This window comes from Odocoileus virginianus, chromosome 16 (assembly GCF_023699985.2).
Source record: "Odocoileus virginianus isolate 20LAN1187 ecotype Illinois chromosome 16, Ovbor_1.2, whole genome shotgun sequence".
NCBI lineage: Eukaryota > Metazoa > Chordata > Mammalia > Artiodactyla > Cervidae > Odocoileus > Odocoileus virginianus.
Window position 1 is genome coordinate 16,419,246 of NC_069689.1, and position 22,651 is coordinate 16,441,896.

The following is a 22,651-nucleotide window of genomic DNA, read 5'->3' on the forward strand; positions in this document are numbered from 1 at the left end:
CCTCTTCCTTTCTGTATGCTGCCTCCTTCCTTACCATATGGAAGTCCAGGCCTGGTTTCTAGAGATCCCAGGTTTGTCTCATGGCCCCAGTGTGGGAAGGAAGGAGCCCAGCTGTCATTCTCTTGCGGGGACAACATCCCACCTGGGGCTATGTTGTTGTCATGGATTTCTTTTTTCATTTCATGAATCAGAGAGGGCTTCCCGGGGGCGGTACACCAGCATGGTTCTGCCCTTCCCTGCTGCCCCTGACACAGAGCCAGTTCCAAACCTCTCCTGGGCACGATCCAAAGGGAGCGGTACAGACCGGAACCTGGCGGACTTCCTAGGAGAGTTTAAAAAAATATCTGTTTATTTTATTTGATTTCAAAATAAATTAGGGAAAGCTTAGAAGATAGGTGGGGGCAGAAAGAAAAGTACATTCAGGCCCATTCACTCTGATGTAATTAATGTCATTTTTAATTTTTTTTTTTCATTTCTAATCCTTTCCCAAATACATTTTTATTTGTTCTCACGGTCATGAACAAAAGTGAAAAGCATTAGTTGCTCAGTCGTGTCCAGCTCTTTGTGACCCCATGGACTGTAGCCCACTGGGGTCCTCTGTCCATGGGATTTTCCAGGCAAGAATACTAGAGTGGGTTACCATTCCCTTCTCCAGGGAGTCTTCCCCACCCAGGGACTGGACCTGGATCTCCTGGATTGCAGGCAGATTCTTTACCATCTGAGCCACCAGGGAAGGCGATGTGTAAAATATCCTTCTGCTCTGTGTCACTTGTAGACTTCTTCTTCCGGGTACTCAGTTGCCTCCATCTGACTGCCTCTGATGGCTGATTGGGTGTGCTGGGATTGAATTAGCTGTGACCTTGGAGAGGCACAGACTCAGGGCCTCCGGTCCCCACGCCCCCATAAGCATCCATCCTGTGCTTTCACAGGCCTGACCTTCCGAGCCTTATCTTGCTCTCCCAAGCTTGTCTGTGCTAATCCTCCATGATTTTTCTCTCACTCCCAGCAAATCCTGGCTCCTGGGAAAGCTGGTGTTTTTAGCAGGGTCCTCCCCACCCTCCATCTCTGCCACCAGCCTGGGAACCAGGAGAGCAGGTGAAGTCGGGAGGGGGGGTGCTCCCCTCTGCCCCCGGACTATGGAAGGGAAACGCTGTTGTCAGGCTTTTGACTTGAAGCTCTTAAAAGTCAAGGGCATCTCCTGGGAAGGAAAATCAATGGGTAAGACAGTAAGGCTTTTGCCTGTTCCAAGGTGGGGTCAAGGGGAGTCAGTCCTGGGAGGGCAGATCTCTCATTACTGGTCTTTGTTTGTGTCGTTGTTATTTAAGCCATTCTAGGGGACATTATGACATCTCTGGAGGCCTTTAAAAATAGCAGAGTTTCTAGCTTTAAAAGTAGCACATGTCCACTGTATAAAATTTGAAAAATATACAAAGTATAAAGAAGATAAAAATCATTTCAAATAGCACCACGCAGAAATGACTGAAGTTAATATTTCAATACATCTGCTTTTCCGGCTTTTTTTCCCTATAAATGTATTGATGGTTTGAGGATAAATGGTTTAATGTACAGTCACTTGGACCTGCATTTTGGTTACAGTGTCATCACCTCCAGGCCAAGGAATAATTGAACTAAAGATTTCTCTCCCTGTCTCAGTCCTTGGTCTGTGAAATGGGCCTAAGGTGGAACCTTCCTCGAGGGCTTGCAGTGAGGCTAAATGATGTCATATAAATATATGTCAAGCCCCAGCCCAGTGCCAGGCACACAGTAGTGCTAAGTGGCTTCAGTCGTGTCTGACTCTGTGACTCTAGGGACTGCAGCCTGCCAGGCTCCTCTGTCCTTGGGGTTCTCACAGTAAGGCACACAGTGAGTGCTCAATAAATGCTTTTCGTCATTTGGCCAATCCTGTACACAATTTTGTGTGCTTATCGGGAGGCACTAGTGGTTAAAGAACCCTCCTGCCCATGCAAGAGATGTGGGTTCAATCCCTGAGTCAGGAAGATGCCCTGAAGATGGTAACCCCCTCCAGTATTCTTGCCTGGAGAATCCCATGGACAGAGGAGCCTGGCGGGCTATGGCCCATAGGGTCGGCAAATAGTCAGACACAACTGAAGTGATTTAGCACGAACATACACAATTTTGAACCCTGCTCCTTTTCATTTTGTATTAGGATCTCAGAATTTTCCCACGTCTTAAAAGCTGGATAAACACCATTTCTGTGGCTGCATGAGACTTCTCCCTGTGATTTTTTTAACCACTGTTTACCATTCAGGGCTCCTCCAGCTTCTCACTGTTTTTGATACATCCTGCTGTGATGAAGTTCCATGCCTGTTCATTCGTTCTCCTGGTTTCTGATGATCTTTAGGACAAATAAAGAGGTACAAACATATTGGGTCACTGGATTTAGGAATTTCTTTTTGGAGCTCCGGATAATTCAAAACCTTTTTTGGGAGGGCAATACCACTCTACATTCCCTTGATGCCTTTGCTAGGACCAATCTCACCTTCCCTTCACCGGCATTCTGGGGGAGTTGATGTTTATTTGTAAAAGTGACCGTACCCAGCCATGCCTGTAACCAGGAACCTCTGGGGATGAGAGGCGGTCACTCTGGCCAGGGACATTTTCAGGCAGGATGAGGGTGTCTGGTTTCCGTGTGTGTGTGCGTGTGTGTGTATGTGTGTGTGTGTCTTGTTCTGTTGGCATCGGCACTCTGCGGCCAGAGGTATTAGCTCCCAGAAGGGCAGGAGCTGTGGGAACAGGAGGATGCAGACTGGCGTGGTTGGGAGGAGGCATCTGTTTACGGAGCATTGCTAGGCAGCTGGGCTCCCTCTGAACGCGGCGGTCCCAACAGGTGGTTTCCTGGAGGGTGAGCCAAGTCCCAGGCAGTCTGGAGGCGCACACCTGCCGGTCCATGAGTGGATGTTGTCATCAGTAACCAGGGACACGGAAGCATCCCCAGTTCCACCCCAGCCAGCTAAAACCCGTTCCAAGGTGGTTTCTTTTTCAGTTGTTCCTGTTCTTTTGGAAATGAAGAATTCGCCACAACAGCTTGGTCAGGCCGGAGCCTAGCAGATAGCTTGGAGGCTACTAATAATAATGAAACTAATACAGTGACCATTTCAGAGAACTGGGCCCTTGCCAGGCATGTTTTCCTGTGACCTGTTCTGCAGCCACATGGGATGCACGCCCCCTTGTATCCTGGCTTTTGTGCATCGTTATTCCTGACTGCTGAGACTCATTCGCCCTGTACTTAACACCACCACCCACCCCACCCCACCCTCACCCCCAACGGCCAGTGAACTCTTCTAATCTGAGCAATCCAGACAAAACGAAACAGATATAGAATAACATAACACCCATTTTATAGGTGAGACTCGGGGAGGTTAGCTTGTCCCAGCTCACCCGGCTGAGAAAGGACAGAATCAGGGTCTTATCAGGGTCTGTCTCCAAGCTCTGCTCTTTTAATATCCCCTGTATACTCCCTTCATACAGCTGGTGTGGGGTTTTGTTTTGTTTTAAATTTTTTTTTGATGTGGATCATTTTTAAAGTCTGTATTGATAATCTGTTACCGTGTTGTTTCTGTTTTATGTTTTGTTTTTTTTTTTTGGCTGCAAGGGATTCAATCGGGTTGAACCCACGTTCCCCACATTGGAAGGTGGAGTCTTAACCACTGGACCTCCAGGGACGTCCCACAACTGGGGTTGATGAGGCACCCATGGCTGTGCCACTGGGTGAGGTTGGGAAATTCAGAGAACAGCAAAGCTGATCTGACATTCAACTCCTCACAGCATCTTAAGGAAGCTTGTGAGTTTCCTGTGGATGCTGTCTCAAATCGCCACACACTTCCTGGTTTCAAAGAACACAGCTTTATTTTTTCATTGATTTTTATGTTAGTCTAGTTGCTTTACCATGTTCCATTAGTTTCTGCTATACAGCCAACTGAACCAGCTCTGCGTTTACATATATCCCCTCTTTTTTTTTGATTCCCTTTCCATTTAGGTCATCGTAGAGCCCTGTGTCTGGGCTTTCCAGGTGGCACAGTGGTGAAGAATCTGCCAATGCAGGAGACACAAGAGACACGGGTTCAGTCCCTGGGTCGGGAAGATCCCCTGGAGTAGGACATGGTAACCCCCTGCAGTATTCTTGCCTGGAAAATCACATAGAGGAGCTTGGTGGGCTGCAGTCCGTGGGGTTGCAAAGAGCTGGACACAGCTGAGCACAGCACAGAAGCGCAGCCGGGCGCCGTGTAGGGTTTCCTGTGCTACACAGTAGGGTCTGTTAGTTACCTGTTTCATACTCAGTCACGTATATATGTCCATCCCGGTCTCCCAGCTCATCCCACCCCCTGCCCCACTTCCCCTTATGGTGTCCATATGTTTGTTCTCTATGTCTGTTTATCAAATAAGGTCATCTATATCATTTTTCTGGGATCTACATGTATGCATTAATATATAATATCAGAGAACATAGCTTTATTATCTGACCGTTCTGGAGGTCATGTGGTCTCACTGCCCAGGGACCAGCAGGGCAGTATTCCTTCCAGAGACTCCAGGAGAAAATCTGTCTCTTTGCCTTTTCTTGCTTCTAGAGACCACCTGGGTTCCTTGGCTCGTGGCCCCTTCCTCCAGCCTCATAGCCAGCAGCATCTCTTCTTCTGTTGCTGACTCTGCTTCTGTCAACGGCTTTCTCATCTGTCTTCTGGATCAAATCCTTCTCAGCCCCTCTCTTATAAAGACCTTTGTGATTCCACTGGGCCTATCCAGAGAATCCAGGATCTCTCCACGTCCAGATCCTTAATTTAGTGGAGATGGGATAGGGGATAAAGTAGGAGTTTGGAATTAATATTTAACACTACTATATATAAAATAGGTAAACAACAAGGACCTACTATATAGCACGGGAAAACCTATGTAATAGCATATAATGGAAAAGAATCTGGAAAAGAATATATATATATATATATATATATATAATGTATATGTATGCACTTGTATATGTGTGTGTATAACTTAATACTTTGCTTCACACTGGAAACTAATACAACATTGCACATTTACTGTGGTGGTGGGTTAGTCACTGAGTCATATCTGACCCATTGCAACCCCATGGACTGGACCCCATGGACTGGACCTCCCAGCTCCTCTGTCCATGGGATTGCACCACAACACTGCACATTTACTGTGGTGGTGGGGTAGTCACCAAGTCACATCTGACCCTTTGCGACCCCGTGGACTGGACCCCATGGACTGGACCTCCCAGCTCCTCTGTCCATGGGATTTCCCAGGCAAGAATACTGGAGTGGGTTGCCATTTCCTTCTACAGGGGATCTTCCCAACTCATGGATTGAACTCACGTCTCCTGCTTAACAGATTCTTTACCACTGAGCCACCTGGGAAGTCCCAAGCGTTAACATGTCAAGATTCTAAATAACCATACCTGGGTCTGACCGCTGCAGAAATCCATCCCTCTGACTTTAATTCTGTGCCATTCTCTCCATAATTTCTCCTATTGGTAGGGGAAAAAAAATCAAGGTATAATATAGATACAGTAAGAATATCACTCAATGTGTTTCTTTTATTAAGTGTAATATGTATACAGTATGATGTACAGATTACCTGAATCTTCAGCTTGTGTGTGCTCAGTTGCTCAGTTTTGTCTGACTCCTTTGCGACTCCATGGACTGTAGCCTGCCAGGCTCCTCTGTACGTGGAATTTTCCAGGCAAGAATACTGGAGTGGGTTGCCATTTCCTCCTCCGGGGGATCTTCCCAATCCAGGGATTGAACCTGTGTCTCTTGTGTCTTCTGCATTGGCAGGCAGATTCTTTACCACCTTGCCTTGCCACCTGGGAAGCCCAACTTTCAGCTTACAAATTGGTGAATTTTAACAAGTGCACCATCTGTGCAACTACTCCTCAGAATCACAGGAAGGGAACCTGTAGAACCCCAGGAGCTTCCCCGCTATGTCCCTTCCCTGTAAACACCAGCCTCCAGCAGTAACTTCTGTTATGATTCCTTTCACCATGATGAGCAGTCCTTGTTCTTGAACTTTATATAAATAGAATCATGCAGCCTGCATTCTTTATGTACCTATGTTGTGATGTCTTTCGCTTGATATGTGTCTGTGAGACTCGTTCAGGTTGTAGGGAGCAGTCGTTCCTTCTTTTTCATGGCTGTATAATATCTCTTTGTGTTAAAGCAGCACACTTTTCCTTTCGTCTTATGGATGGCAGTTATGTCGTTTCTAGTGTGGGGCTTCTATGAATACTGTGATTAAGAACATTTATTGGGCATGCCTTTTGGTGGACTTCAACACTTGTTCTGGGTTGTACTCAGAGGTGGACTTGCTAAATTGAAAGGTTTGACATGTTTCATTTTAGTAGAGATGTCCAAACAGCTTTCAAAAGAGTACCCGCTCACACTACTGCCCGCGATGGATAAGATGAACCCAGACTCCATCGTGAGACCCCCAAGCGCAGAATCTACCTGTCTCTTTGACCTTGCCCTTAGTCACCTGGGAGAACCGATTCTCCGGCTGCTCGAGTCTCAATTGCTCTCTCTTGCATCTCATCCTTTGTATCTCCTGTTCCCTCTGCCTGGAACACTGTTCCTTGCAGCCCTGCCATCTCATTCTGCCTAACTTCCCTTCATCTTACCTCTTTCAAGAAGCCTCCTCTGATCCTCAGCCTTCGTTCAGTCCCCTCCAAGGGCTCCCTTGCCCCCAAGACTGGCCAGGTCATACCTGTGGCCACTCTGGGCTGTAGCTGCCCAGGTTTGTCCTCTCCAAGTGGGGGATCTGGTGTGAGTGAGGTCTTTGAATACAGGACTTCTGGGAGGATGCTGCTATGGTGATGCTGAAATCCTACCGGGTTTAGAGGCCGAGGCCAGATGCCTCTCCTAGGCCCCTCTGTTCTTCAGTTGTGAGATCTTAGGCTAGTCACTACCTTCCTGCGGCTGTTTTCTCAGCTGCAAAATTGGCATCAAACCTGCCTTGAGTCAGAGACGCACTGAAAGGACCCCTCAGCTAACGGTCAGGAAATGCTTTTGTAAACTGGTAGGTGGCATTTAAGCATGCACACAGAATTTTGATGTCCGCTAATTGTTTTGGGGTTGATTGAGAAGGGAAACTGCAGAGAGCTGGCCAGGAACCCCTCTGTCCCCTCAAAACATAGGAGGATGTGGAGATAGAAGAGAGTGGATGGTTTTGGTCGTGAATGGTGAGCTATGGGATCCCACCAAAGACCCAGAATCCCAGAACTTCTCAGGTGCCCAAGTCTTGTTGAAAGTTTGGTTTATGGAAATCTTACCTGCTAAGCTCTTGGAGCAGAGGTTCTTGAAGTGTGATTTCTGGGCGGCAGCTTCATCATCACCTGGGGATGGATTAGAAATGCTGGTTATCAGGCCCCCACCCCAGGCCGCTATATCAGAGACCCTGGGCATGGGGCCCGGCAGGGTTGGCCACCCCGGCACTCCAAGAAGGGAAACTCACAGACCCTCCTTTCACTCTCAGAATCATTGGGAATTATGGATCCAGTTACTGCCGCTGATTCACCCTGCTCCCCTGAGGTTCCTAGGGCCCCAGACCTGTGCTGAGGAGGCCAGGCAGGTCGAGGCAGGCCCCGCACACCTGGCCCTCTGGTTTGTGTGAGGCACTGGGCTTCGGTGGAGACTGACCGCGGGGCTGAGCTAGGAGAGACGCTGCTCTCAGATGCAGGGTTTGTGGGCAGAGGACCAACGTGGGCGGACAGGTTTTTATTTATTCATGTAGACACAGACGTGATGCTCAGATCCACAGGACTGTGCTGGTTTGCACCGTCAGCTCATCAGAATCTCTTCTCACTGCTTCTGCAGATTCCTAGGAGAGGAGTGTCGGAGGGGACTGTCAGAGGGGAGGTGCAAGGACCGGCTAAGGCGGAGGGACTGGGATTCCGGGAAGGTCACGGAAGCAAAGTGCAATAGCCCTGGGGGACGTGGCCTGAGAAGCCGCTTAAAGTGTGACCAGTGCCTGCCCTCGTCCAAGCTCCCATCACTTGGGCCTGGACGGAGACAGCTTCCTAAATGACTTCTTGACTTGTTCTTACTTCCCATCCTGGCCTCCTCTCCACAGGCCACCAGAGTGATGTTCTTAACTCTGATTTGACCATCCCCCATAGTTGCGTCGAAGTCCAGATCATAGCGCAACAAAAATCATTCAGCGTCTTGAATGATTGAAGGCACTTGCCTTCTACCCATCCTCTGCTCCTGCAAAACCAAACTGCTCAGGTGTATGGTACACACTGTTCCCCGGTCATTCTCTTCTCCGGCTACTGTGGCTGGTGAACTCTTATTCATCCTTCAGAACCCAATTCACATATTCTCACCTCCTCATGCAGCTGCCACTCTGAGGAAAGTTACTACCCTTGACCAGAGACACACAAGCACGTCCAGAGGGTGTGGCCCATAGCAGACAAAAGTGGAGAGTTCTCTGGTGGATCAAGGGATGGAGAACACACACACACCTGCTCCCCTCTCTCCTTTCATCGCCCAGTGTTGGAGTAGCCCATCTCTGTGCAAGAAAACATCATGTTGTCACAAACCATCATTGAGAGCTGAAAGTCAAAATTTCTAAAACCTGCTTCCAAGTGTCCAGATAGGAAGATTTCAGTTAAGAATGGCTTTGAATAGGGCCATCTTAATTTCAAGCCAACATATGTTGCCATAGCAGATTCTAAGAAGTCTCAGAAGCGTTTCCCAGTATAGACTTAATTATGGTCCTGTGTAGTAGTTTACTTATGTGTGAGCATGAAATGCCTGCCACTGATTTCCCCGGGGCCTAGTGGAGCATCTGTGAGCAGAGAGACTGTTTTGCCTTTGCCAAGGCCAAGGGATTCCTGCATCCAGAGGTCTCCTGATGCTGGCAGTTTCAGACTGACCCAGAGCACTGTCTGGGAGGGCACCTATGTAGCTTTTAAAGCTTAGCTTCTCCAGACATCACCTCCTCTGGGAACCTTCCTTGATTTTCCCCCAGTCAAGGGAATGAGGAGCTTACTGCTGCTGGAGATGGTAGCTTAGACCTCCTTGCTTTTAGACCATGAGCTCCTGGAGGGCGGGGATGCTGTGTTTCCATCCTGTGAGTTCTTGTGTCTAACACAGTGCCGGGCACAGAGTTAATATTCATGGTTTGTTGAATGAATGAAGGATTCTTCATTGATTGATTAGTCTGGATTTGAGGGAGTCCCTGACCCCCACCTGATTCTCTGTGCTTTGCGCTCATCTTTCCCATTTCATGTTTTCATTTCCTGTTTCTCTTCTGCTCTTGACTAGCCTAACTAATCTCTAAGCACTGCCCTGAACGGCTGAACCAGAGTGACTGCTGCTTTCTATTTGAAACACCAGAAGGAAAGTTATTGAGCTCACCAAAATTTCCATCAAGAGCAGTGCGGATCGTCAGAAGATAAGCGTTGGTTATCTCGGACTTGTGTGACTTTGGATAGTTTTGTCCTGATGACTTCTCTGAATGCTGTTCTTTGAAATGATTCAGTGAGGTTGCAGGTGGGACAGGAACTCGCAGCTAAGACTTCCGGTCCTCATTTGTTTGCATCTCCAGCAAGTCAGCTAATCAGAAGTCTGACATCTAAGCTTGATTCTTCATCTTTGGCCTGGACCAGGTCCCCATCTGTAAGATGCTCTTGGTGGCCTGGGACTGGGGATGGGTCCTTGGCAAAGGCTTCTTGGCACATACAAACTCCCATTTTATTCTGAGAGCACCTTGAGATGGCCTGTCCAAAATGCCAGCCTCTTATTAAGGCCTCACTCAGCCAGGAAATTAGTGAAGGGGGTCCTGGCAGCAGGGGCATGTGACGAGACCCTCCCTCTCTCCCTGTGCTCACGGCACCAGGCAGCACCAGTTCGGGGCCCAGGGAGAGATTCCCGCACCCACGTCTGCCTACCGGGAGGGGATGACAGAACTGATTCCCCAAACCTTTTCCCTCAAGTCTCTTAGGTCTCCTGAATTGGCAGGCAGTTTCTTTACCACTGGCACCACCTGGGAAGCCCACCATATATTTTAATTCCTATTAATTTAAAAAAATGTGATTATAGAGTATTTCAAGCGTTCACCAAAGTAGAAGAGAACAGTGTACACTTCACCCTTTGCAGCTTCAGCACTAATCCAGCTTCGATCTCCCGTATGTCACCCTGTGCCCCCAGTCCGCCTCCCCCACCGGCCCTGATTGTTTTGAAGCAAATCCCAGACCTCAGCTCATTTTATCTGCAGATGTTTTAGATGAGAGCTCCAAAAGAAACATTTTCAAACCATAGGAATGGCAACATCATCACACCTGACAAGTCAAACAAAATCCTTTTAATATCGTCGAACACCACCAGCACTGAGATTTCCCTAATTATCTTCATGCATGGCTTTGGTTTTGCTTTCTGCCATTGTTGTTCAAGTTGGGATCCAAACAGGGGCTCCCGTTGCACCTGTTTGCTCTGTCTTCCAGATCTCTTCTAATTAGAGGTGCTTTAAGGGCAGAGATGCGGGAATCCTTTTTATTATTGTTATTGTTATTTTTATTGGAGTATTGGAGTATTGCTTTATACCGTTGTGTTAGTTTCTGCTGTATGGCAAAGTGAATCAGCTATGCATGTACCAATATCCCCTCTGGATTTCCTTCCCATTTAGGTCACTGCAGAACGTTGAGAGTTCCCTGTGCTATGCAGTACGTTCTCGTTAGTTATCTCTTTTCTATGTAGGCGAGTATACCTGTCAGTTCCAGCCTCCCAGTTCATCCCACTCCTCCCTTCCCCGCCTTGTTATCCGTAAGTTTGTCCTCTGCATCTGGGTCTCTGTGAGATTTGGACATTCCGGAAGGGTTTAGAGGGGTCAGTGCCACTCCAGCCCCGCTGACCACCTTCCCTGCCCCTCCAGCCGTGGCCCGGCCCCCGGCGCGAGATCCCTGGCCTTCGCCGCACCGCTTCTCTCTGCTTCCGTCCGTCCTTCTGCCTCCCACAAGTGCCTTCTTAGTCCTGCCTTTATTTCCCTGTGTCCTCAACACCCCCCAGGTGTCTGTGGTACTGACCTGGATACAGGAATAACAATGACGAATCTCACTGAAAAGATACTACATGCCCAACCTCTGTCAGAATCCGTGCACACCAACGTGTGCATGTGTGTGTGATCATATATACTTGCTACCCTCTGTTGCCCTCAGGTCTGGACTGAGATGTCTCCTTTTCGGTAAGCCTTCCCTAGCCAGGGTTTCTGGAACTCAGCACTAGGGATATCTTGGAACAGATCACTCTACGTCATGAGGGGCTGTGCTGTGCATCAGAGGAGGTTTAACAGCCTCTCTGGTCTCTGCCCACCAGATGCCTGTAGCGCCTTCCCCCCGAGCTGTGATCATCAAAAACCAGGAATTGCCAAATGTCCCCTGGGGTCAGAATCGTGCCAGAGTGAGGACTACTGGTTGAAATTTTAATTGGGAGCATTAAAATACCACCATTTTTCATGCTTCACTCACAGGCTCCTTCTCCCTTCCCTTTTATGTTTGATTTTTCTCTTTGGCTCTTATACCCTACTAACAGACTAGTCATTTTGTGTATTTATTCCCTTGGTTGTTAGCCTCTCCATATCAGACTTGCAGGTGTCACACATCTGGGGCTTTTGTTGGCATCATTTGCAAAATACCCACCTATGCTGTTTCCCCAGGGCCTGGAGCACTGTCTGGCCCATAGGAGGGGTCGGTAATTGTTTGTTGAATGAAGAAGTGACTGTCTTATAAAAATATTGTGAGACACACCCAGTCAGGGGCTCCCCCACCAGTAGTCACAGGTTTGGAGGTGTCCTTCTTAGGCAGCGTGCTGGGACCAGCTCCCTGGGGCTCAGGACACGCTTCCCTCCTAACCAGTGACCAGAGCCATGTGCCCTGGTGTCCAGGAACCAACAGGAAATGGCATGTGGCAGCCGCTGCTGCAGAGAGATGCAGGCAGCTCCCCAGGGGGTATGTTTGCTGACCACGTGATGGCATGATGACAGCTAATCACGGGTCCATGCCTGCCAAGCTTGGGCAGGGGTGGCAATTAAAATACCGGCTGATTTCAGTGTCCCAGATGCCACGTAGCCTTGGGAAGCTTAAAAGGTGTGGTTAGTGCAGTGTGGGTCAGATGGGCGGGCAGGGAGGGGAGAAAGAAAACAGGCGTTTCCAAGCAGAGCAATGGGGAGAAAAAGACCAGAGAAGAGAGAGATGGACTGGGGGTGTGCAGAGATCTGAGAGCTGAGCATTTCCAGGAGGAAGCAAGCTTGAGCCAAAAGCAGGAGGCAAGGACTACACTGCAAATGCGGGGACAAGAAATGATAATAACTGGGAAATAGAAAGACTGCAATCATGGATGGAGTAAAACTGATCGCTAAGCCAGAGCCCAGCTCATAAACCTAAGAAAATAACAGGGCAAAACTCTTCCTTGTCTTTCTCTGCCACAAAAACACACACGGAGAAAAAGAAGTAAAACAACTCTCGAACCACATGGGCAAAGTATCTGTTTTCTATTTTTCAACCAAAGTAGGGGAAAAGGTTCAAGATTGGTCAGCTAAGCTGGGTTCAGAGTGAGAGTCTGAGTGCAGGCTGGACTGGGTGGACAATGGCTCCGTAGAAAGCCTTTGAAAGGGCTACGCAGTCACTGATTGTCCGGCCGGCTCTGGCAAACAGAGTTTTGTAGCTGTTGGTATTATTGTTGACCTAAGATATGTAGTCAGAGTGGAGACCGGTAGGTGAGAGCATAGGCAGTGTTTGTAGAACCGCAGGTCAAGCGTCCACTCACACTTACCCACCCCGACCCAGGCTGATAATCAAAATTATTAAATTCCCTGGATACAGCCGTGAGTGTACAGATGCACCAAGTGTATGGTTGTTACTGATCCATCCCAAACACCACTGAGCCTTTCAGAGCCTTTCTTGAATGCTCTTGTAGCCTGTGGACTTTTATTTATTTAGTGATGAGCCGAGGCTTAGCGGTGAAGAATTCGCCTGCCAAGGCAGGAGATGTGGGTTCGAACCCTGGGTTGGGAAGATCCCCTGGAGGAGGAGATGGCAACCACTCCAGTATTCTTGCCTGCGAAATCCCATGGACAGAGTAGCCTGGTGAGCTACAGTCTGCAGGGTCTTAGAAGAGTCAGACACAATTTAGCGACTAAAGGACAGAACAACATACCTGATGAGGGACTTGCATCAAAATGTATACTTGTATCTTGAAGTAAAATGACAAACAATCCAATTAAAAATGGGCAAAGAATCGGAATAGACATCATTAGTCCTTAGGGAAATGAAACAGAAACCACAGTGAAATACCACTTCACAAACACTAGATGGCTTAAACCAGTAAGACAGACAATAACAAGTGTTGACAAGAATGTGGAGAAACTAGAACCTTCATACGCTGCTGTGGGAATATAGGGGATGGTGCAGCTGCTTTAGAAAGCATTCTGGCAATCCCTCAAAATATCAGTTACTATATAATCCAGCAATTCCACTCACAGGTGTTTATCCAAGAAAAATGAAAACATAGATACACACAGAAAGTTGTACATGGATGTTCATAGCAGCATTGCAGAATTATTAAAAAAACTGGAAACAGCTGAAGTGTCCATCAACATGGAATGGATAAATGAAATTCTGTAAATCAGTACTATGGAATATTATTCAGCAGTGAAAAGGAATGAAGCCCTGATTCATGCTGTAACATGAATGAACCTCAGAAACATTACACTAAGCAAAAGAAGCAAGTCACAAAAGGCCACATAACATAAGACTCCATTTATGTGAAATGTCTCAAATTAAGGGAGCTAGAAAGTAGATTAAAGTTTGCCTGAGGCTGGAGAGGAAGGTGGGGAGTTTAGTAGTTGTTATTTAGTTGCTAAGTTTTGTCCCACTCTTTTGCAACCCCATGGAATGTAGGATGCTAGCCTCCTCTGTCCATAGGATTTCCCAGGCAAGAATACTGGAGTGGGTTGCCATTTCCTTCTCCAAAGGATCTTCCTGACCCAAGGATTGCGCTTACATCTGTAAGCTGTATTGGCAGGCGGATTCTTTACCGCTTAGCCAGGGGAGGGAAGTGTGGGGAGTATAGAATGACTTCTAATGAGTATGGGATTTCTTTTGAAGCAAGTGTTCTGAAATTAGATTGTGGCGACATTTACACAACTCTGTATACATACTAAAACCCACAGACCTGTACTTTAAATAGGAATATAGTATGTAAATTGTGTCTTGAAAAAAGATAAGTGAGGATTTGGCTAGCGTAAGGGGGAATGGATTATTTTTCATTGACTTACTTGGGAAACACTGAGTTTAGGTGTCAATGACAGGGAGATGGTCAATAAAGATAGCCTTTGACTGGACTGTGGTTTGGCAAAGAGATATGGTACTTTGTTGCGGGAGGGTCCCCACTGACAGCCTGAGTCCTGAGCTTGGCCCACCTGGCGGGCTGTTTGACCCTGCCCAAGTCATCCTTCTCCTTAGGTTTTGTTTTCTCCTTTATAAAATAGGAACCTGTCTGGGGGGAATGTGAGCTGCTCTAACAGATAAGCCCACGCATCACAGTGGTTTCATGTAGCGGAAGTTAATTTCTCACTCATGCCAAGTCATACAGCCCTCCTGCCAGTAGATGGGATGGGAGAGCTGGGGTAGGAGCACACGACAGGGTGGACGACCAAGCCGAAAGTGACATGCACACTTCCACCCCATCCACTGGCTCGACCTCGTCACATGACCCCAGCTAGATGCAGGGGTCGGAGGATGCAGTCACCTCCCGGGAGTGTCTTCACACTTTGGGGCGGGAGCCTGAACTTTGGTAGGCAGGTTGCTGGGCTTAGGGCTGCAGGAGGGGAGCCTGGGAGTCAAGAGGCCATGTCTTTGTCTGGTGGGACCATGAGTACAGACCGTGTGCTGAGTTGAAAGGCACCGTATGAACAGAAAGTGCTATAACCTTTATCACGAATCACAGCCTGGGATGAAGACCTTCGAATCACAGCCTGGGATGAAGACCTTTCAGTTCTGCTGTGGGTCAGGCCATCTGACCGCCTTTCAGGAGATCTGGGAATTAGAGGGGAAGCATGTGTTTATACGAACACCTGTGAACTCCCAAATCAAAAGACGGTAGCGCTGCTCACTTCCTCTACTTCATTCAGGTCTGAAGCCGAGGAGTCGCTCTGACCATCTGTCCCACACGGTCCTGCTGTCCCAGGCCCAGATGGCGGCTTCTCCTCTGGCCTGCACGTGAGCTGGGTTTCACCAGGAGATGGCTCGCAGCTGCCTAGAGAATTGTGTTGTGAGACTGTTGCTATAGAGAGAATCTGACTATATTCAAACTTAAGTTCATTCAACAAGAATGTTCTTTTTCCTCAAGGCTGGAGAATGTCACCGGGGAGGCCCTCCTTCCCTCTATCTGCTTCAGGCTACTGGAAGGCCAGTGTTCTACCCGGCTGTGTCTAAGCAGGAAAAGAATGCCTTGTTCCTTCTGATCCCAGCCAGCTGCTTGAAATATGATTCACTGGAAGCAAAAATGAGAAACTGATATGGTTGGAGCAGTGGCAGATGGCTGCAGGCAGGAGGTCTGATTCGCAGGTAGTGACTTTCTCCTCTTACCCACACTCGCAGGGGCCACAGCTCAGCCCAGGGTGTTTTAGTGAGGGTCCGCTAGAGAGACAGAACCCACAGGTTGCATGTATGTGTGCTGTCACTTCAGTCGTGTCCAACTCTTTGCAAGCCTGCCAGACTCCTCTGTCCATGGGATTCTCCAGGCAAGAATACTGGGGTGGGTTGTCATGCCTTTCTCCAAGGGATTTCTTCCTGACTCAGGGATCAAACCTGTCTGTTATGCCTCCTGCATTGCCAGGTGGATTCTTTACCTCTCGCACCACCCGGGAATCCCATGTGTATACACAGATTTATTTTAAGGAATTGGCTCATGTACTTATGGAGGCTGGCAAGTCCAAAATCTCCATCAGGCTGGAGACACACAGAAGAGTCACAGCTCAAGTCCAAAGGCCATCTGTTGGCAGAATCCCTTCTTACTCAGGGGAGGTCAATTTCTGTTCTTGTCCAGCCTTCAACTGATGGGATAAGGCCCACCCACCTATTGGAGGGCAATCTGTTTTACTCAGAGTCTACTGATTTAAGTGTCAATCTCATTCCAAAAAAATAAACCTTCACAGAAACATCCAGAATGATGTTTCGCTAAATATCTGGGAACATGACCCAGTCAAGTTGACATGTAAAATTAACCATCACACCAGGTTTATTACAAACATGCTCACAGAGGTGGTGAGCTGACCTGCAAAAATACGTTGACACTGGGAACCTTGGTTGTGAATCTTGCCTCCTAAATAGTCTAAGAATGCAACTGTCACCTCTTTGAGCCTCTGTGATCTTGTAAAAATACCAGCCACTTTTTGAACCACGTCTTTAACTGAGGATGGTGGATTCATGGTTCTCCCCAAGTTTAAAAGACAGGGTATTTAGGGGACTGGCCCAATTTACAGTGGCTTGGTGAGGAGTGGAGCCCACCAGGTCTGGCCTCCCAGCTCACAGTCTTTCCACCATTGGGCACCAGGCTGGGGAAAAGGATCAATTAAGTAAGGTGTAGGTATATCAAAACCAAGCACAAAGCTGGTCCCGGCCTGGCTGAAGCTCGGTTAGTAACAGGTCTCTTTTCAGAAGGCCCCTTTAGGGGTGGTGATATTCAGTCTGGACTTGGAGAGTCTAAGGCTGTACTGATGAGGGTGACAACCTTCTCACTGGTGTCTGCTTTGCCAGCCGTTTGTCTTTGCTCTTCCCAGACACTTGCTCATTCATCTCTCATGATAACCCCACGAGGTAACTCTGGAGATGATCCCTAGGTCTGCATCCCACCTCCCAGAAGGACCAGCCATGTGGCCTGGGTCACATCCCCTGACTTCCTAAGTCCGACTTTCTCCTCTGGAAAATGATGAGAAAATCTAGAAAACAGCCCCTACCTGGAACCTAGCGAGGTTGGATCAGATCATATCTCTAAAGCCTGTAGCATGGGGCCTGCCTGGCACAAAGCCAGAGCTTGAGAGACCATTTTCTATTTTTATGAGCCATGTAATAAATGCCCAGTGGATGTCTCTTGGCCAATTCTCTGCTTGTTCTAGATCATTTTTCAGGTCATAGCTTGCTGAACTGTCCTGTGATCACTGGAACATATTTGTCTTTTGTGGAGAGAGATAGGGTGGCCCGTCCAGTGAGCAGAACAGCTGGGGAAAGGCTAGATGTTCGGTAGCCAGGCTAAAACCTGGGTTAACCAGAGGGCCAATACAGACCCAGAGAAAACGTTGACTTAACAGAGTCTCCAGAGTTGGCTCTGAGAGTGGCTTTAATTAACGCTTTTGAACAGGTGATGACACTCGATGGCTGGCGCCCTGCTCGAGGTGGGGAGATACGTGGAGAGTTCAGCTTGATTTCCCAGGATGATCGGGAATGCAGGTGTGGACACGGGCCCTGCCCCAGCGCCTGTCATCCTCTTCTGGGCCCTGAGCCGAACTACGGCTCAGAGGAGGAGGAGTTCCCAGGAAAGGCATCAGAGAGAGGGAGCTTCTTGCAAGTTGTCAGGATTCATTCCCTATCAGAACACAGTTGATGGTTGCTTTCAGAGGCCTGGGCAGTAAGGGGACGCTGATGCCTTCCAGGTTCTTGCTGTGGGTGGGAGATGGTCCGTAGGTTATGTCCCCTGAGGGGTGGAGGAACCAGCATACCTGCCATCAGCCTCGGATGGCCCGGGGTGGGAGAGCCTCCTGCCCAACAACAATGATGGGTCCCACTGTGCGGGTCTCAAGACCCTGGTGACTCTCAAGACTGTATAGATCAAAGATGGTGCAGTGGTTTACAGTGAAAGGGGATGCTGTTAAGTACAGTCCATGCTCATTATCCGCGGATTCCATATTTGCAGCTTGCCTGATCAGCATGTTATTTGTAGTCCCCAAATCAGTCCTTACACGGTCATTTGCAGACATGCAGAGTGACAGAAGACTTGAGTGTCTAACTCACAAGTTCCAGCCGAGATGGAACAAAGTGATGACCGTCTTCTTGTTTCGCTTCTCATACTGTCCACAAGTGTTCTTTCGAGGTCTTGTTAGTGTGCTTGCTTTTAGCATTTTTCTGCTTTTTCCTTGGTAATCTCGCTATTTAAAATGGCCCCTAAACACAGTAGTAAAGTTCAAGAAGGCTGTGATGTGCCCTACAGCAAAAGTACATACATTAGATAAGCTTTGTTCAGGCTTGAGTTACAGTGCTATTGGCCCAGAGTTCAATGTTAATGAGTCAACAATATATATCAACTATAGGGTCTTTAGACAGAAACGCACATAAAACAAGGTATCTGTTGATCAGCTGACAAAGAATGTGACCATGAGTAGGAACCCAAACGCATGTTTCCCATAGGAGGAGTAATTCAACTTTTGCTAATTCAGTGTTTGTGGTGACTTTCTAGAATGGAACTACTGTGAATAATGAGAATCAACTGTATTACCTTTGATCAATAGGAATAAGCCTGATCATGTCATCACTCAAGACCTAACACAAAGCCACCTCTTCCAGGAAGCCTCCCATGGTCTCTCCAGCCTTCAGAGATCTTTCTCTGACCCCATCTTGCCCCACAATATGTATTACATTTACCATGGATTTGACATGTGACATCAACTGCAAGACATTGTCATTTTCCCCACACGTTTATCTTACTGAGTGACAATGGCATGAACTCCTTGAAAGCTGGCACTGCGTCTGTTAAAACTCTGGACTCTACTCATGGTACTGTGTGTTTGATTCTTTCTGCAAATACTTGATTGATTAGTTTGATTTGCATGTTGGAGTTTTATGGACGAATAAATGCAGGGCTGAGTGAAGGAAGGAAGGAATGATGTGCACACTGAATACCAGGCACCCACGGGAGGCAGTGATGGTGCGAAAGTCCCAGGACACAGAGACCTGGATGCTGCCGTTGTGGGGAGCAGAGACGAGGCCCCCCCCCCCCCAATTCTAGGATGGGCAGGGCGGGTCAGGGGAATTTGACGAGTAGGTGGAGGAGGGCAGGAAGGGTGTTCCAGGCAGTGCAAAAACCGTATGTGCAAAGGCCCAGAGGCAGGCGAGCAGGCGTGTTAGGAGGCAGTGAGGGGGGAGAGAGGAGATGAGGAGGGGACAGGTGGGTGGGCCAGGCCCCCGCGGCCTTGGGTCTGCACGCTGAGGAGTCCGGCATTAGGAAGGGCCTCATTAGGAAGGTCAAGCACTCAGGGGGTTGCGGTTAAATGTGACGCTTTCATCCTCCGTTCGCTCAGCAGCACACATGTAATTCAGAACGGGTGTCTGCCCTGTGCTGGTCAGTGGGTCAGGGACGGAGGCCCCGTGCTCTGGGTCAGTGCCGGGGCCCTCGGGTGCTCAGGCCCAGGAGGGCGAGACGCAGACACGTCAACTCGTTCCCCAGCCCCACCAGCGGGGCCAAACCAGGTCCTCAAGCAGGCCAAGGTCGTGCCTTTCCGTCAGCTCCCAGCAGCTCCACCGGAGCCGCGGCCCTGCCCTTGCTTCCTCCCAGATGGTTCCTGAAACCCCGGAGGGTCTGGGCAGAGGTGGGCATGGGCCGGGCTCCCAGGTCCTGCGAAGGGCACGCTCTGGCAGCCGCTGCGCTGGCCCACACTGCGCTTCCTCCCCGCTCTGAGGTCCAGCCCGGGTGCGGGCAGCCGGGGCACGCCCAGCGTCCCAGCTCCCAGCTCGGGCCTGCGTCACAGCCACACAGGGTCGCCTCCCTCCGTCCTGCCCCAGGAGGAGCCGCCCGGGTCCTGCTCCTTTCCCAGCCCCGCGGGCCTGTGTCCATGCTTCCGGGTCCAGCAGCCACCCCTGAACACAGCTGCACACACACACACAACACAGACACACACACACATGGGTGCACACTCACAGACACACACACCACAGGCACACACACACATGCACACTCACAGACACACATCAGAGACATACACACATGCATACACACAGACACACACACCACAGACACACACATACATACATACGTGCTCACAGACACACACACCACAGGCACACACACACACACATCAGAGACATACACACATGCATACACACTCGCAGACACACACACCACAGACACACATATACATACATACACACAGACACCCATCAGAGACATACACACATGCATACATACTCACAGACACACACACCACAGGCACACACACACATGCATACACACAGACACCCATCAGAGACATACACACATGCATACACACTCACAGACACACATACCACAGACACACACACACATGCATACACACAGACACCCATCAGAGACATACACACATGCATACACACTCGCAGACACACACACCACAGGCACACACACACATGCATACTCACAGACACACATCAGAGACATACACACATGCATACACACAGACACACACACCACAGACACACACATACATACATACGTGCTCACAGACGCACACACCACAGACACACACATACATACATACACACAGACACCCATCAGAGACATACACACATGCATACAGACTCACAGACACACACACCACAGGCACACACACACATGCATACACACAGACACACATCAGAGACATACACACATGCATACAGACTCACAGACACACACACCACAGGCACACACACACATGCATACACACAGAGACACCCATCAGAGACATACACACATGCATACACACTCACAGACACACACACCACAAGCACACACACACATGCATACACACAGACACACATCAGAGACATACACACATGCATACAGACTCACAGACACACATACCACAGACACACACACACGGGTACACACTCACAGGCACACACATGCGTACACACTTACAGACACACACACTCACAGACACAGACACACACACATACATACATACACACTCACAGGTACATACCACAGACACACACACATGCATACACACTTACACACACACGTACATATACACTCGCAGACACAGACATCATAGACACACACACATACACACTCATAGACATAGACACACATGCATATACACTCACAGACACACACACACACCACACAGACACCCTACACATGTACGATTAACACATAAACCATATACACAAATACACACATACTGCACACAGCACCCAAACATGTCACCACTCCCCACACACATACCACACACACCTCATATACAAACACACACACCGTACACAAACATCCGCACACATCACATGCCCTACACTACCTTTACACAGCCAGCGTACCACACACACTGCGTATACACACATGCAGACACACCACATGCATTACCCAACCAGGCACACAGAACAGCCACACGTGGCATATCCTCTCCACACAGGCCACACATCTACTGCACACACAGCACAAATCATACACCCACACACCACACGCACATCACCACTCCCCCACACCGCACACCACACACATCCGATACAAACACACATGCTCTAGACAAACACCCACACATATCACATACCCCACCTGTACACCTGTACTCACACACCCCGCGCATGCCACACACTGCATACTTGTACACACCGCACACCCCTTACACACATTCCTACCCCCAAACAAACACACATGCCCCTACACCACACCCACACACCATACACAAATACATGCTTACGACACACACCACCCCCACACACCACATACACGCATAGTACACAGATGCACACGTGAGATGCCCTGTTACCTGGTGCGCGGGACCAGGCCCCACATGCTCCCTGTCTGTCCAGACGTGTTTCCTACCAGCACTGTCTTTCTCGTCTCTCTGATCTTCATTCTGGGTCCCTTGGCCGGAGGCTCCCGTCAGCACTTGTTAAGGTCAGCCGCATGGGCATGCCCCATGCCAGGCTTGACATCACGTCTTCCCTCCACAGGAGACTCTTTGCAGGCATCCAGTGAACCATGCACACTTCTTTCCCTCTTCTCTGGGCATGAGCCCATCCCCAGAATCTTCTTCATCCCACAGACATAGAGACTAGGCTGGCTTTCCCCCCAGCCCTTCATCTTTGAGCCTTCTGTTCAGAAAGATGGAAACGTGGCCCCTCCTGTCGGAACACGGTTGTCAAGGCAACAACACGCTTCCTTGGAGTTCTAGCAAAGGAGGGAGGATCTTCTGCCCCTCTTGGAGCAGCGTGACTATTAGAACAGAAGAAAGAGCTCCAGTTGAAGGCACGCCCGTGGCACGACTGCCGCGTGTGCTGGCTTTATAATTCTTACCCCGACACGCCCCACACGCCAGGGCCAGCGGTATTACTTTAGTCATTGTGCAGGTGGGAAGGAGACTCTCAGAGCATCTGTTGGTTTGTTAATGCTGCCTCACACAGTACCACAGGTTGGTGCTTTAATAGCAGAGACGTATTTGCTCACCACTCTGGAGGCCGAGTCCAAGATCAGGGTTGGTTCCTCCTGAGACCCACGACGGTGGGGTCTGTTCCTTAGGTGTAGATGGCCTCTTCTCCATGTGTTCATGTCGTCTTCCCCGTGTGTGTGTAAGGACCCCAGGCCTCTTGGGTTTGGACCTACCCTAGTGACCTCATTTCAACTTAACTGTCTGCGTGAAGACCCCATCTCTAAGTACAGTCAACTCCAATATC

The 22,651-nt window shown here is 49.0% G+C and overlaps 1 protein-coding gene and 1 long non-coding RNA gene across 7 annotated transcripts in view; one reads left to right on the top strand and one right to left on the bottom strand.

Annotated features, from left to right (window-relative positions):
• The window catches only part of CLMN (calmin), a 123,421-nt gene that overhangs the window by 30,712 nt on the left and 70,058 nt on the right, over positions 1-22,651 (top strand). The window lies entirely within an intron of this gene.
• On the bottom strand, positions 3,666-22,084 carry LOC110140616 (uncharacterized). 2 transcript variants are annotated; one of them, XR_011491765.1, is made up of 5 exons: positions 21,745-22,084; positions 7,304-7,366; positions 5,614-6,343; positions 5,435-5,503; positions 3,666-4,790 (listed from the first exon to the last, which is right to left on the bottom strand). It is a non-coding gene; the product is annotated as an uncharacterized lncRNA (long non-coding RNA). The 2 variants fall into 2 exon arrangements; XR_002314801.2 differs by lacking the exon at positions 5,614-6,343.